Genomic DNA, 17,654 nt, shown 5'->3' with positions numbered 1-17,654 from the left:
CCTGTCAGTAGAGCATAAAAGCTAAGTTGTACGGCAGCAGTTAGCAGACTTCTGAAAGGCTGGCTGAATGGAGCAATGGATGCAATATGCAGGCAGGCTGGCAGACAGAGGAGCCATTCTTCTGTGGGTCCCAATGGTATGTAGAGAGGCAGCAGAGCAGACCCCAGAGGAAGACAGAAAGGGCTTGGAGAAAAGGGGCAGTCACCCTTCTGCTACAGAAGAAGAAAAATCTCAAGTAACAGCAGCCCAGGGTTTCATACACAAGTGTACTGAAAAGACAAAAACAGATTTCACCCTTTCTACTCCATTTTTAGTGACTCTGATTTATGGAAATATTTTTTTTTCTTTCTGTCTTTCCATCTTTTACTCCTCTTAGATAAGATTTAGGGAAAGGAAGAAATGGTGTTATTTAGTCACTTAACAAAAAATGAAACAAGGTTTTGCTTGCTTTTTCCTTTTCATTTGTATCCTGACTAGCATTTCTTATCGGAACAAATGAGTCAACTTTATTAATATTGATGGCAGAGGTGAAATGGGAAGTCTGAGGTTTTTTTCCCTTGGTAATCCATCTTTCCCCTGATAGTGTGTTGGGCACAAAAAGCAGGAAATTTCCATTTCATTGCAGTCTGCTTGTATTTACATGTGTTTATATGCATAAATAGATAGAGCTGTCCATATATATTGCATGTATACTATTCACAGATTGCTCTAAAAATATAAATACTGCACTAAGAACAATGACTGTATAAAAGTCAAACATCAGGGAGCAAGGAATCATATCAATTCTGAAGTATGTTTTGGCTCCCATAGAAGATTATTTTATTTGTTTTTTCTCTTTGTGAGGAACACAGCTTTTCCCAGAGAATTTTCTTGAAAGGGAAGATGCATAACATCAAAGTAACTAAGGATTCAATGGACTGAATAACAGTAGATTTAATTTTTCCCTAACATCATTTGTTACAACTTGGTTTAGAAAAAGCTCAAATTTTCCATTTTTTTCATGAATTAATATTTTTTCTTAATTGAATACACCAATGTATGTAGTGATATAGATTGTATAATGTAATATAATTGTGTATAAATACAGAAAACATTGATACTCCAATAACGAATATACACTTTTTACTTCAATATACCATAGTGTTTATTGCATCTATTCTGGCCATGGCTTTCAGAGTATTATTTATTTTTTTGACTCGTGTAGAAAACTGTGCTGATCAGGGATGAAATGAAAAACAAAACCCTAGGCCTATGCTACATAGGAGAAATCTGCCTCTCTTGCTTCTACTCCCTTTTAAGGACAAGTTCTATAAGTATTTTTTAAGGGCATTGTGTGATCACAACCAAGAACTTCAAAAAGCTTTGTCTTTATGGGGTTTGGAAATCTCCAGTCATTATGTCCCCTTTCTCAGGCCTTCCCTCTTTTCGAAATATTATTGCCTTTCTCTCCTTTATCACCCGCAAGAATAACAACAGACATTTTCGGGGGAAAGTTGGGGGCTCTTAGCAAAGGGTTATTTTCCAACTGTCATCAATTTGGATTTTGCATATCAATAAAAAATTAATAAACTAATTTCAGGCATAGATGACACGGTTAATATGGAAGGCCTATTGTTAGGAGAGAAATAGTATATTCTTATCAGTGGATTTAAACAGCTATTCATCATTTCTAAAGGGCAATTATTTGGAATCCATTAAACTGGAATTCATAATACCCCTGCATACTGAATTTTAAATAGAAATCTGTATTTAGATGAAGGAATACATTAGTATAAGTCATTAGAGCACTGAAAATCCATGACTTGTTCATTTTTCACTCTTCTTTTTTCAGATAATATGAAGCACCAGGGATGTTGGTCCTTTAGTAAAACCAAACTAAAAGAAAACTAGGCACTCTTTTCAGTAGCATTGCTATGGATAGTAATGTTTTCTTTCTTTCTCTCTCTCTCTCTTTCTTTCTCTCTCTCTTTCTTTCTTTTTCTTTCTTTCTTATCTTCATCTTCCAGTTTTCCTAATTATTTCATATGAAATGAATAATCCCATGGTCCAATTCCCAGTCATCCATAGAAGACTCCTGACTCACACTTCTCTCTGCAATTGTGCCTTCTCTGGCTGCTTAGGCATCTACATCCTGAAAGTTACTGCTTAAGATGAGCATATCCAAGCTAAGGGGAGATCTTGTGCACAGTGACACAAATTCAGTTTCCATTAATGCACATTTAAATTATAGAACATTTAAAAATAAATTTAAGCCCCATCATTTTAAATAATATGAAAATAGTGGTTATTAGACCTGTTTTAATACCAGGGTCGGGAACATTTATAGCTATTATATTTAGGTATGCAGAAGTGTGGCTTTTATTGTTGTGAAGCGAAAGTAGGAAGCTTGAGGACCAGACATCTAACCAGGTCAGGCAATGTATTTTACACTATCAACTTCTTCACGTCCCCTTTTCCCTATATAAGCCATGCTAAATAAATGACAGCCCAGCCTGTGTTAGAATGAATGCCAACTCTGAATTAGCGTGGATTGATAGAAATTTTCCTGGGTGACATCTCTACTATATTCTCCCAGCTTGGACTTCTGTTAACATTTATGTACTAGTTATTTACATTGACTTTTTCAGTAGATATATTTGGCAAAGGGAAAATTATAAACCCGCAGCTAAACAAGATGAAGATAAGGAAGACCTCGGTAACCTGGATTATTCTCAACAAGACTTTACCAAGCTTCCCCATCCCCCCAACACACACCCTATTCCTCCATTACAGGCACATCTTAATGAGACAGCCTAATAGAAAAACAGCTAAAATAGTAGTCCTAGGCTCCACGTGTGTTGATATGTGCTGGCAACAAATTAGGTTTCTTAAAAACACAGCATATGGCCCTATGACTTGCAGCCTCGTTGGGAATGGTGTGAACACAGTCTGTTCCAGCATCCATACTATTAACATTTTTCTTGACAAGAAACTAGGTTTTAAGTAGGCGCACAAGCTTATACATCTGCTCATATGTGCCTGTACATGCAAGCAACCACACACTGTATTCACATACCTTACATCAGACCAAACCATACGCTAGTCAACATGTAAGCTGGGTAACATTGATTTATAGGCAACAGTTCCTCTTGAGTCACTGTTTGAAGTCTTGGATAATATACAGTCACACTTAAAATGAACAGCAATGTGCTTTTACATGCAGAGGCAACAGGAAATCCAGACGGGGCTGCAGTTTGTGTTTGTGGCTGCTTTGGACTTTTTCTAGATACACGTTTATGATGTTTGTTTTTCTTCCTCCTAATCTAAATAGATAAATTTAACCTCACTTTCTTAACTCACAAAATAAAATTAAGCACTTGTCAAGCAACTTTTAAAGATTCATTAAATTATATTTTATGTATATTGTATATAAATGTATATGTCATATTTTAAATAAGATACTACATATATAACGTGTGTGTGTGTGTGTGTGTGTGTGTGTGTGTATTTATGTGTATAAAGTGGTGAGCAGATGACCATAATACCTGCACTTATATGGAGCCTTGTTCTGGTTTGCTGGACCGCTGTAAGAAAGTACCACAAAGTGAATCGTAAACAGAAATGTATTGTCGGGCTTCCCTGGTGGCGCGGTGGTTGAGAATCTGCCTGCATCGTGGTTTGGTGTCAGACTTTGGCTTGCTAAGTTCCTTGACTTGTAGGCATGTTTGCCTGATCTCTGCTTTCATGTTCACATGGTGTTCCCCTCATGTTCAGTCTGTGTCCAAATTTCCCTTTCTTACAAGAAAACCAGTCATATTGGAGTAAGGGCCCATGCTACTGCATATGATCTCATCTTAACTAAACTAATTCATCAACAATGACCTTATTTCCAAATAAGTCCACACTCTGAGGCACTGGAGTTTTGGACTTCAACACACAAATTTGGGGGGAATACAATTAAACCCATAACGGGGCCTATAGATGCAACCAAGGAGGCTAGCCCAACTTGTGAACCAGGTTTAATTAATGGCTTTGGGAGGGGTTGGCTTCATTGAAAGCTAAGCTCTCTAGCACCACTCCCATTCTCAAGAGTGAAATGAGTCTGCCAGGTGGGCTAGACCCACAGCTGGCTTTGGCCAATGGGTGTATACTTTACCTGAAGCAGGAAGTCACATAAATCATAGTCTAGCCACCACTCAGGAAAACAGTGAAACTGACAGAGATGTAAATTCCAGCTTGTGTCTTGGAGTGGGAAAAGTGGGAACGGTCAGTCTGAGAAGCTCTTCTGAGGCCCGGATGCAGACTTCTTGAATTCTAATAAACCAAGGCGAGCCAGACTGTCAAGGCTGTGCCTTTCTCTGGCATAATGCCAAGAAGGCCATTTGTATATGACATGACTACACTTTTTCCAAATGAGAATTATGTTAATATTTTGTAGGTAACTTTTTTGAAAATTTATACTACTACTCCTACTACAGTTGAAAGTCTATTAACCAGTATATCTTGTTATAAAATAATGAGAATAGAATGCTTCCTTTTTAAAGTGAGCTTACTACATACCTTGTAAATGTTGTTTAATTTCAATCTGTCCTATTTTTTATAGAAATACAATGGCTTATCGTCAGATTTCTAATTTTAAATATACAAGATTTTATGCAAACGAGAATTCAAAAGAGAGTTGCACATGATCTATACTTAACGTTTGTGAAATGAGTTTTGAAACTGTATTCATTGTACATTAGAGAGCAGAAAATGTTGGATGGCTCCGTGAAAGATGCGTATTTTTAAAATACATAGTTATTTGGTGAGAGATAGATAGCAGTTTGGGAGAAGCTGCATGAGAAAAATCAAGAAAATTTTAGACAAAACATCATCGGAGTGGGTAGAACAGATTTAGTCTGAGAAGACCTTTTCCTCATTGATTAGAATATCCTCTTTATCTAGAAGGTGGGAAGATTGGGTCTTTCTACATAACTGGGGGAATATGAGGAACAGAGAACAAGCTCTGAATGAATTCCAAAATACAGAGTTTGAAGGAGCATGTTGAATAGTCTTAGAAATAGAATAAGTGTGTTCAGTAAATTATTGTATTATCTATAATGCTCTTTTTCCTTGTGTTGGAATTTTACTCTTTGCATTGTTAATGCCATGGTTATTAAAATTAATGTTACTTAATTAAAATTTTATATGGTTTTACTTTTGATAAATTAGTTATAATCTCAGTCCTATTTATAGATAGCTCAGTTCTTATTTTAAATAACCAATTTTTTTAGATCATGAGGCACTTAGGAGAAAATCAAGAGCATCACCTCACAATAGTAAATAACAGCTGGCTGATTTTCCTAAGACCTGACTACAAATGGCCACACAATTCCTCAACGCTTCTGAATAGAGTGATGTGGTCATATCACATAATTCGGTTAGAAATGAATTGGTTTTATGGGTTGGATTATATTCCCCCAAAAGGTACCTTGAAGCCCTAACTCCCAGTGCTTATGAATGGGACCTTATTTAGAAATAGATCCTTGTAGATGTAATCCAGTTAACGTGAAGTCATCAGAGAGCGTCCTAATCCAATGTGACTGGTGTCCTTAAAAGAGGAAGAATATGTTATGCAAAGAAAGAGGCACACAGTGAGAACGCCAGGTGACAACAGAGGCGGAGATTAGAGAGTTGCAGCTGCAAGCCAAGGTGTGCAGAGGGATAATGACCACAACCAGAAGCTAGGAAGAAGCCAGAAAGAGTCTTAAAGGGAGCATGTCCCTGCTGACACCTTGATTTTGGCCCTCTAAGCTCCAGAACTGTGAGAGAATAAATAATCTCTATTGTTTTAAGTCACCCGGTACTTAGTACTTTGTTACAGCAGCTCTAGGAAACTAATATATTGGCTTCTGGGCATTTGGCATTTTGCATTACTAGCTAATGCTTGCTGTTATAGAAACTAAATGCCTATATAAATGAAATTGCCAACTCCTTGAAAGCAAGTATATGTTTTTTCTGGTTTTGGTCCTACTTTAAAAGTACATATTTGCCCACATACACATATTTTAATCTTCAAGTAAATAAGTCATTTCTGTAGTAGTTAAGGGTATAACAACCTAAGGATAATGCCTGCCTATATATGGTACAATTCAATACATGAATCAGGCCTGCATAGTCCAAGGTTGAAGTGTGCTCGGGGGTGATTTGTGTGTTCTTTTAAGTAGACACCAAATCTGAACCTAAAAAAGTTAAGTAGATAAGCAACATCTTTCCTCTTTCCAAACTCTTTCTAGAATTTTCCCTGTCCAAATGATTACCATCTCTTCTTCCAAACCCAGGCATCCCCTATCCTCATACTGCTCTTGGGATTCACAAAACTTCTCATGGTGCCTTCCCAAGCCTGTGCTCACATCAAGTGCGCTTTTCTACCTTCCCATTAAGAGCATAAGAATCTGAATTGAAATGTCTGTTTTCTCAGTGTGGCTTACCTCAGCTGGGTGGAAGCAATTTGATTAAATCAGTTTACTTTTAGGAATTAATGGCAGCTTACTTGATTTTCCCAAGGATATTTTGAAACAGGAAAGTCATTAACATAAATTAGTCTTTTATTAATAGAAATTTAGAAAGCATGCAAAACAAAGAATTGTATGGTGTACAAAGAAATTTCGAAGGAGTTGGTCTTTCACATTATTCATTATATCTTACCATTAGATAATAGCCTACTTTAACATAGCATATATTTCTCCCTTCTGCTCCCTGTAGGCACATAAGGGGAGACTGTGTTGTGAAGATACCCGACAATTTCAGGTGAGTATTTAGATTCAGATTTAACATTCATAGAATTTTTAGGATAAAAACATTTTTAGCATTTACAAAAAGGTAGACCTAGGTTTAAATTTTGGAGTCATCTCATAGGACAATGCTGAGCTAATTGTCTAACTTCAGAGCGTCTCAACCTCCTCTATGTGAAATTAAAACTAAGTGACAAAACAAATATAAATTGTCTGACACAGTTGCCTGAACTTCATTCATTCAGAAATATTTATTGTGTGCCTGTTATGTCCCTCACACATGATACATAATCAATAAAAGTTGTTTTATGTCCTTTGTTGGCAAGCATACACACAAAATATGCAATAGCATGACATTGTGTAGATTGAAACACGCATAATCAATTATGTTCGGCAAACTATCACGTGTCGGCCAATTAGATTGTTGCTATTTCTTTTTGCCATACCACGTCTTATTTTGTATATAATTTCCCTTATATGCAATGTATAGTTTATACTGTCACATTAATCTCAAAGAGATTTGAATCACATTAAGTATTACATGAAACAAGAGGTACTTGTCCCGTGATGGTGGTTGGACTAAGGCAGCATTTCTAACAACTTAGTTAGATTTTAATTTTTTTTTTCTTTTTTTTTTTTTTTTTTTGCGGTACGCGGGCCTCTCACCGTTGTGGCCTCTCCCGTCGCGGAGCACAGGCTCCGGGCATGCAGGCTCAGCGGCCATGGCTCACGGGCCCAGCCACTCCGCAGCATGTGGGATCTTCCTGGACCGGGGCATGAACCCGTGTCCCCTGCATCAGCAGGTGGACTCTCAACCACTGCGCCACCAGGGAAGCCCTAATAATTTTTTTAATACAGGATATTTTCACTTGAAATTTACTATAAAGGAAAAGTATTTTTTATTGTTTTTATTAAGGAAATATCTCATATACATGGTATATAAGTTGGAAAAATCTATTTCTTAAGTTTCCAGAGCAATGAAGCTAAGTTTTTAAAAACAAAGTTTGTTCTGATCAATTAACTGAGTTTTAGGAGGTTGCTTCTTTCCATTCCGTAGGAGAACAGTTCAGGAGCTGGCACTGTCTTACTTCACAAATAAGGTATATATAAAGATAAAGAGTGTTTAAGGTCATGATTTAGATTTACCCTTAAGCTTCTATCAATAATTAAGCTCTGACAACCTTCTAGGCAACAGTTCTTTTTGTTTTCAAAGGTTAATTGCAGAGTTTTTCTGTGTATTTCTATCCTTTGCGCAAATATTCAGTTAGCAAATTAGTTAGCTAACTCAGTGGATCTGATTATTCGTGTCTGTTGGCTAGCTGTAAAAAATACTCAGAAGTCCATCTTTCATGTTTAGACACATATATAATGTGTCTGTACTCTAGTATTATGTGGCTTTGAATATGGTTTGTAACACCCAAAAAAGATTATATGGTTCAACCAATGAATACCCTGTCATGTCTTTATTTTTATTTTTTTAAGTCTGTCCACCTGCTTGCTCTCTTACCATTTATGTGTTAGTTTAAAAATAAGATAATCAGGAATGCTGATCAGTCAGCATCATCTCTGTAGTTTTCTCCAGACTCTTTGGTCTACACTAATATTGGTCGGCTATGATTTGGGTTGACCTTAGTCATTTCACTTGTTTAGGCCTTAGTTTCCTCTTATGTAAAATAAAGGGGTAGGACTCAAGATTTTTTTTTTTCTGATTTAATTTCCCATCCCTTTATTTGAATTTCTGTGCTGGGCAGCGCTGCTGCATTCACAGGTACTCTGTAGAGGCTCTGCCCCCAGGGATGTTTATCGTTTGGACCCATGTTCAGGTAGTGATGAAATCAGTAACAGGGACTAGTGTGGAAAACTCTCATTGGTCGTGGCTTGGGGGACAGCAGACAGTGGGCTAAAGTTTGCTCTCAAAGTTTGCCTTTGGCAACGTAAACATCTATACAGTGTTTGGGACTATTTCTGATCTATTTATGAGTAGGACTTGAGGATCCAGCATAAAGAAACAGTTACTTTCCTAAAAAGTCCTTCTCAGGGCTCACACTGGTTCTGAACTACATACTTCAGGTTGCTAGTTAGACACACAAGTTTGGATGGCCTTATTTGATTTTAATTGTCTCCATTTATCAAGTTAGTGAAGCCAACAACTGGATCTTTATTTTGCTACATTTTACATAAAGAAGTTTGTTCAACTCAAACTGATATCTCTGTGTGTGTATGTTTATTTAGTCAACAAGTTTTTGATGAGTACCTACTATGTTTCAGAAATTACATTGGGTGGGCCTGGGGAGAGGGTCTCATACTTTTATCAAAGGAGAGCTTGACTCTTTCCCAGAGTTTGTTTAGCTTACACTTGCAGCAGAGGAAAAATTGTCACTTCTGAAAATACAGCTTTGAAGCCCCAAATATATTAAACTCATGACAGCACTATGTCTCTTTCTGTTTATATTTCATATTTGTATTCTCTATAAATAGGGGTATTTACAGCTCATAATTTTCTAAGCATAAGTATCCTGGTGTCACCTATTAAGCCAAGGTAACTAAATTAATAAAGTTAAACTGTAATAGGTAAGACTTTGAGATTTATAGACGGAGTGTAATAGAATGCACTGAAGATTCGATTGTGCTGTTATTATCTTCTGTTTCTGGACACACTTCTGATGACCCTTATCAAACATTAACTCTGTCCTCTCTCAGAGTATTACCTAATCTCCACAGGAAGTTGGTGGCACTCTATTTTTGCTTTTTATTATTTTAGCTTTAGTATTTTCTCTGGTTTTCATTTGCTGAATCTGAACAGAGCTCAATTCCAAAAAGAGTTTTACTAGGTCAATTGTTAGTCTATAGTATAAGCTCCATGAACTAGCTAACAAATGTCTCTGCTTTAAAGTACTATTGAGAGCACTTTGCCCTTATGGGCACATCTTAATCAAAAGTATTATTTCACTAAAGTTTCACAGAATTCTGCTTTCTCAATCAAGGTACACTGGTACATAAGAACCAAGGAGGAAAATTGAGAAAATGATACCTAATACCAGATTATTCATTTCTGATCTTTATCCTAAAGGCCCAGGAGTCATATGCTGTTTCTTTCTCCTCTTACTCAGAGACAGTCCCACTAAAGTTTCTTTCTGCCAAATGATTGTGTTTCAAGCATAACTGAAAATTCTGAAGTGAGTGAGACATCTGGTCAGGATCACCACTGTTTTGCGTGGGCCACTCCATGAGATTAATCCCTATAAATATAAATATTTCCATAAATATTCCACTTCCATAAATTATTATAATTTTTACATACTGAAAAAGAGGTTTATTGTATTTATTCTAAACCTCCCATGGTGGGGGTGGTAGGTGTGAAGCAGCGTGTCATATGAATCCATGATATAAATATGTTTTATCCTCCTGGTACATCAAATTTACCAAAAGAGTTTGGAAAGAAAATAAATGTATTCCTCTGTGAAACGCATAAAAGTATGATACGTAACAGAGAATGCACTACTCACTTAAAGCTTTGAGATAAAAGAGACACCGATAGAGTTCCTCCGATAGAAGTCCTAGAATTTAATCCCTTAGCCATTATCTCCCTTTCCCATCTCTCTGGGCATATATTTATTTACTTTTGTTCCTGCCATTAGGAGTTCTAAACAGGAAAAGTTTGAAGAGTTTTGTTATAAGCAATGTGTGTGTGAATGGGATGGGAGTAATAGGAACCGTATTGTAACAGTCATTTTTTTTTCCTTCTGTGGTGATACCAAGGTTTATCGATTCAAATTAAATATACTAAGGTTTATCTATTCAAATTAAATAACATTCTGATCTCCACTGACTTATTTGAGGGTGACATCAAGTTCCATTCCCAATGTAAATAGAGGAAACAGGAGTGGCACGGAGGGATAACATTGTTTACTTTTAAAATACAGGACTGCGAACAGACCTCATATTTTCAAAAGCCGAAGAAGTTCAAAGAGCCCAAAGCTTGACATAGAATGATCTGTAAGAATGTTTGCCTTGGCAGGTGACAGTGTAACATGTACCTTCTCTTACTCTGTAGTTTTCTCCTGCTTGGAACACACTGGGTCACTTAAATCTTAGCCATCTGTATGTGCCTCGTAACTAGCCAGGTCAGAAACACCCTCTTCCAAAAAGTTTTTCTTGACACCCGGAGGCCATGGTAACCGCCACCTATTTCCCAGTCATTATGAGCAATTACTATCATGCATATTGCCTTTTTAGCTCTTATAATAGTCTGTATCTTATTGTTAATCATTTTGATAGGTTCATAGCTCATGTGTCCAAGTCTCGTTATATCATTTACATATATGTATATAATGTATATGACATACATATATACAAATATATAATATACATACATGATATATAACATTAGTATTTTCTATATCATATCTATATAATATATTTATTCCATGTGTGCCCAAATATTTGTGTAATTATCTATATTGTCCATGGAATATCTTTCATAGGGAGTTAATGATCAAAATGTCCAATAATACAGATCAAATTAGAAATGCATCCAGTTTGTAAAATTCCATAGAGCAGTATTAGTTGGGGGTACAGATAGACATCTCTTGAAAAATGGCTACTATGGAAAATTAATTTGAGGTATGCCAAGGAAAATTAATTTGAAAACATTTATTACAAAAGATTTTAGAGTCTTTTGTATGTTAAATGTGCTATGGATGCTTGAAATGAGGGTATAATGTGCAGAAGTTGTCAACCTTATTTAAAAGTAGTAGGCCATCTCCAGTGGAGTATCTTGATTGATGGGCTAGAATTTGATAGGGTAAATTTCAGGAAACACCAGATATTTGGGAAATACTAGAAGGTCCAATTTTATAAGTTACAGCTAAAGATGCTGTAAAAGCACCTCGGTTGATGTTTTAACTCCTGGTCCTGAGTCACTCCATCCCCACACATACAATTTTGAGAGTAGAGACAGTTAGTCCATATAGTTGTAACAAATTAGTCATCCAAACTACCTTCTAGAAAATATCCTCCTCCTCCTTCCTGATTCTCTTTAGCTGTTTCTGCTTCTCAGACCTCTTAGTGTTTTGCAGGCTATACACAAACAACTTGCCATGGGTTCTGATAGTGAATGGTTTTCAATGAGGATGCACATGGTTCTCATCATTACTCAGGTTACCATAGTCGTTCATCTGCCATTGGCACCTACTCTCATTGCAACAGAGCTCTGAGAGCGTAACCTACACCGTGGGGATTGCTAGGTTCCCATGTGTCTGTTAAGGTCTTGGCTGTAGCAAATGTTACCATGTGTGCTTAGTGAGGGTGCTCCCATGTCAAGGGCATGTTTGCACATTGTGACAAAAGTTCAGTGGGCCAAAGGCATGCTTTGTTGTTCAGAGCCCTCAATATTCTAAACTCATGTTCTCTCTCAACTATGTTAAAAGGATTCTAAAGAAATACTGTCATGTGCTTCCGATATCTTACTGGGTATTTAAAACAGCCCTCTTTCAGTTTCCACTTTGAGTTGCTTTTCACTCTAGGTCTCAGATTGTGAGAGCTGAGCTAGAGGACAAATCTGACAGACAAATCTTGTAAGTGTAATTAACTCCCACTCAACACTTCTCATATGATTGGAGACATCGTTTCCACACCCAACTTTTCTGTATCTTCTTTCTCTTGAAATAATTTATTTTCCAGTTTATTCTTCAGGCTGTCACACACTTTGATCATCAATAAGTGTGCTCCACAAGTCCCTGAGACATATCCAGATAATCTATGTTGTGCTTACCGTTGGAAAGAAAGTTTTATTTAAACATTAAAGTGTGCTGTATCCTATGATATTTTCTTTATTTACTTCCAGTTGAATTAAATAGTGTGACTCATCTAAGGTAGGAATGTAAGGTTGAAAACAGAAGATTTTTGAAGACAGTTTCTTTTCCTGCCATTTGTAAATCTCAGCTCAGTGAAGGGAGTTTACTGAATAAGTAGGAAAGAGATGGGCAGATACCTTCTTTGAAGGGAGAAAGACAAAGAGATTTGGGAATAGACAAAGAGATTTTTCCAAGCAAAAGGAAAGGATAGTGATTTCTGAGATTCATGAGGATTTGAGATTCCAGAATGACTTTCTCATAACACAGACTTTCTCATAACACAGGGGGTTGGATTCCAGGAAAATAGCTAAACTGAACTCCCAGCCCTGGAAACATCTATCCTACGTGACATGGGAGCTTCTAAATTTCGATGACTATGTGGGCATGGATAATGGTCTTCCTGGGGTAACTAGGGCAGATGAAAGACTGGAGGATCCAAATGTTTGTCTCTGTGTAAGATCTCTGGCTGATTGGATAATCATGAGGGAGGAGGCCCAATAATTATCAGAGTTGAATTTCCCACCAATCTGGATGATGAGAGCTTGGAGTTGAATTTAATCCAAAAGAAACATGGATCTGAGGTGAGACCTGAACCTGCAAGAACAATTGAATTAAGAATGCAACCCAGAAACACTGAGAAACTTAATTAAAATCTTTGACCTCATGAAACTTGCATCTGATGATTTTTACACCTAACTTAACATCTTCTAACAATGTGAGGTAGTATAAGTCAAATGCCAAAATGAGTACAGAGTGTAAAAAATTTCAAATTTCAAAGCAGGACATACATTTGAGCATAACATGGGAGGAGTCTACAGAGAAAATAAGTGACTTTTCCTGGGCCATAAACAGTGGGTAGGTGGATAGCAGAGAAGAAAGGAGAACATTTCCAAGCAGTCAAACAGCATGAGCAAGACTGTGGTCAGGAAGGAGAATCATGTTTTCAAGGGAGACTGAGGAGACAAGCCTGGATAATAGATCAAATTGAAAGGATGAGATATCATATATTTGTCTTTCTCTGTCTGACTTACTTCACTCAGTATGACAATCTCTAGATCCATCCATGTTGCTGCAAATGGCATTATTTTGTTCTTTCTTATGGCTGAGTAATATTCCATTATATTAATATATATGTGGAATCTAAAAAAAAGGGTACAAATGAACTTATCTACAAAACAGAAATACAGTTGCAGAGTAGAAAACAAACTTATGGTTACCTGGGGGTAAGGGGGGGGATAAATTGGGAGATTGGGATTGACATATACTCACTACCATATATAAAACAGATAACTAATAAGGACCTACTGTGTAGCACAGGGAACTCTACTCAGTACTCTGAAATAGCCTATATGGGAAAAGAATCTAAAAAAGAGTGGATATATGTATATGTATAACAGATTCACTTTGATGTACACCCGAAACTAATACAACATTGTAAATCAACTATACTCTAACAAAAGTTTTTAAAAAATAAATAATAAAAACATTAAAAAATTTTTTTTAATTAAAAAAATAAAAATTAAAGAAAGAAAGAATGTGGAAGCAGATCCACCAAAGAAATTAAGACATGATGTCGGACTTCTGGCAACTCACATTACACCATGCTCTCCAAACCTACCTTAGACCAGAGACTATTCAATTCAGCATGTAAATGAATTAAATAAATGAGCTAACAACAAAAATTCATTTTTATACTTTGCTTCATAGACCAAATCTATATAAGTAATAGATATCATTTATAAAGTAAATATGATGTGCTAGGTTTTGTACTAGGTGACTTACCTATATTATATCTAATCCTCTTTATAAACAAGCATAGGAGGTATCAGTGTCTCCATTTTACATGAGAAAACAGGGACTAAAAAAGATTGAGTGGCTTGCTTTAAATCAAATAGACTGAAAATGTGAAGCTATGAACTATGAATAATGGTCAGAATCATCTCTGGCAAAAGCCTGTACATTTTATTTTAACTATATCATATTTTCTCTAGCATTAAAATATTTTTATAACATATAACAAGTCAATAGATGAATTATTGTATTCTGGGAGAACATATAACTAAAATAAATAATTGAAAGTAAATAAATAGATGCTATTTCTTATTTTCTTTCAGCTAGAATTTCATGTTTTATGAATTTTAAGAATAAGATGAAATTAAGCTCTCTGTTTGATTTAGAGCAATGTCCTATAATCAGGTAGAAGGTGTATGAAATTTACATCTATTAACAAAGCCAAATAAAATCAGAAGAGAGTAAAATCTCACTGTGCAGAGTCACAGGTTGACTTTAAATTTAATTTAATATCATGGTCAAAAGGAGGAGAATCAGCTACCCCTACAATGTGAATAACAGGAAAAATAATAGAAAAATAATTGTAGTGGATTGAATGGTGGAAACCCAAAAGATATGTCCATCCAGAGCCTATGAATGTTTATTATTTGGATGTGTGACCTTATTTGAGAAGAGGGTCTTTGTGGACATAATTAAGTTAAGGCTATTGAGATGAGATTATCCTGGGTTAGGATGTCCCTATAAGAGAAGAGAAGGGGAGAAGACAGGACAAAGAAGACAAAGCCATGTGAAAGGCACAGCGATTAGAGTGATACAGCCACAAGTCAAGGGACTCCTGGAGCCACCAGAGGCTGGAAGAGGCAAGGAAAGATGCTCCCCAAAGCTTCCAGAAGGAACCAGCCCTGCCAACACCTTGATTTTGGGTTTCTGGTCTCCAGAACTGTGAGAGAATACATTTGGTTTTAAGCCTCCCAGTTTGTTGTCATTTGTATGGCAGCCCCAGGAGACTAATACAATGACAAGATGCAGTTTAAAATGCAGTTTAAACCACAAGTGCATTTGCCTTAAGACAATTCTCTCTTCTGCAAGGAAAGATTCTAGTCCTTCACCAAATTGAATAGTTTCCCCATGGACAAAACAAGTAAAACAAAATAAGTGAAGAAAACCACATTGAGTGGTAGACGGATTGGGTCTCAGTCTGCTTCTAGAAAGTTTTCTTAGCTGAATATTTTTTGCAAGAGTGGACATTAAGAGGAAGTACCAAAGTTGCCGTAATTCCCTTTTTTCTGGTCGTCAGAGGATTTTGTCCATTGAACATGAAGCTTTATTTCAAGAAAGAGTCACCACATGCTTGAAAGTGCAAATATGTATATTTACCATGTCTAAGCTCAGATTTAGGCTGTCATAGCTTTTAGTTTTCCTTCACTTCAAACATAAATACATTTGTATGAAGTAAGTATTGCCCTCATGCTCATTTGAAATGAATATTTGATGATTCAGTTATAAATCACATGCAAATGTCCCACAAATAAATGTTTATTATAAATTTAATTACTTATGTGGTTTATTTTTTTTTATGAGACCAATATTTTCATAGTTTTTTTTAAAAAATGATAGACACACTTGATTATGTAATCATCATAAAAAAGAATTAGTATTTTCATAAATAATAGTGCCTACATTTAGAAATAGAGAATTACCAGATTCTGGAGCTCATCCTTCCATGTTACATTTGCAGACTATAAATCACTCTTAAGGTTCCATGAATATTTTAATTATCTTAGCCATTTATTAGAAGTTTTTCTCCCCTTGGATTTAAAATGTGATGGTACACAGAGCAGGCCTCTAAAATCCAAGCCCAAATAATATATTTTCATGTTCACAACAGAAAACAACTCTTATCTCCTCCCTTCTCCTCTGTACTTTTATGCTCTAAAAATGCTTGCTTGACTCTAAGTTCACTCCATCCATGAAGGCTTCTGCTGTCACCCTGGTCAGAAATCATTGTTCTCTAAACAAGCTTTATTGTCATATTACTTAAAAAAAAAATTACCAACTGCTGCCCTATGGTATAGTGATTTACTAGCGTTTTGCTACTTCCCTATGAAGGTAAAAGCTACTTAAGCAGAGGTGGCAAGTCCCTGTCACTTGATCGGTCACCTCCAATGACCGGCATTGAGGTGCCATGTTGAGAAGGAGCTGAAGGCCATGTGCTGACTCAGCAGGAAATAAACAAAAAACGATACTACACACAAGAGGGCGTTCGTTCTTTCTGTCCTTCAAGGTGGGACCATATTGCACTTATCTGTTTCCAAAACAGCTTAGCACTGGGGAATATGTTTATTTCCTATTGACCTCTTTAAGTTCATAAGAACTTCACCAAAATTAAGCACACATTCTTGACCTCTTGCTCATGAAATTCTAGGTCCATCTTCCTTCAGTTGGCTATAACCCTTCTTATTCCGGCTCCCTCAGGTCCCTGATTGGTTTGGATTATGTTTCCTTTCCTTGATTTATACTCCTTTGGATTAATAATGGGTTTCAGATTATTTATTATAAAAACACTTCCAAATGGATTTCTCAAACTGTAGTTATAAACTGTGAGATAAGCACCCATCTTAGACATCAGAGATATGGAGTTATTGGTGACCCTGTAGCTTTCCACAGGCTGAGCCCCGTCAGCCCTACCCTACACATACAGGGACGAAGAGATCTTGAACCCAAGAGGCTATGCATAAAGAGTGCTCAGTGGATTTTTTTAATCAGCTAATTTTTAAATGCATGTGTGTATTTTGGGGACTCATACACCACACAGAGCCTCCTTGCTTTTTGTGAAAAATGTAATACTTTATACTTGAATTATTATATAAAATTAATGAAAACATTGGATCGCTGGTCTGTCTTTACATTTTAAGTGAAACATTTGGTACTGAGAAAAAATTGAACTGACCCTGAAATCTGTGGTTTTGAAAAACACTTAGGTATACTGTTTCAAGGAACAATTTGACCTTCACAAGAGTAAAAGGCCCTGTTTTATTTTTCTGCTTTTATGTTTTATTTTGATGATAGCATGTTTTTGTGTGTGTGTGTGGCAGAATGTGTCTTTTGAATAAAATCTCACTAGTAAGATTTGAGTAAGTCAAAGAAAAATAGAGATCTTTGTATGGATTCAAGATGTACAAGATTTCAAAGGGGAGAATGGAGTGTTTATTTTTTGTTTTGCTTTGTTTTTACTTTTCCCCGGTCTTTCAAAGGT

General features: G+C 36.3%; 1 long non-coding RNA gene across 1 annotated transcript in view; it reads left to right on the top strand.

Annotated features, from left to right (window-relative positions):
- Positions 1 to 6,760, top strand: part of LOC125965689 (uncharacterized) — a 388,818-nt gene extending 382,058 nt beyond the window's left edge. The window contains exon 5 of the long non-coding RNA XR_007479921.1: positions 6,724 to 6,760. This is a non-coding gene — a long non-coding RNA (uncharacterized LOC125965689). The remainder of the gene's footprint in view (positions 1 to 6,723) is intronic.
- The last annotated feature ends 10,894 nt before the right edge of the window (positions 6,761 to 17,654 follow it).

This window comes from Orcinus orca, chromosome 10, assembly GCF_937001465.1.
Source record: "Orcinus orca chromosome 10, mOrcOrc1.1, whole genome shotgun sequence".
Lineage (NCBI taxonomy): Eukaryota > Metazoa > Chordata > Mammalia > Artiodactyla > Delphinidae > Orcinus > Orcinus orca.
Note: the sequence above shows the minus strand (reverse complement) of the source record. Positions and strands in the feature narration are given on the sequence as shown.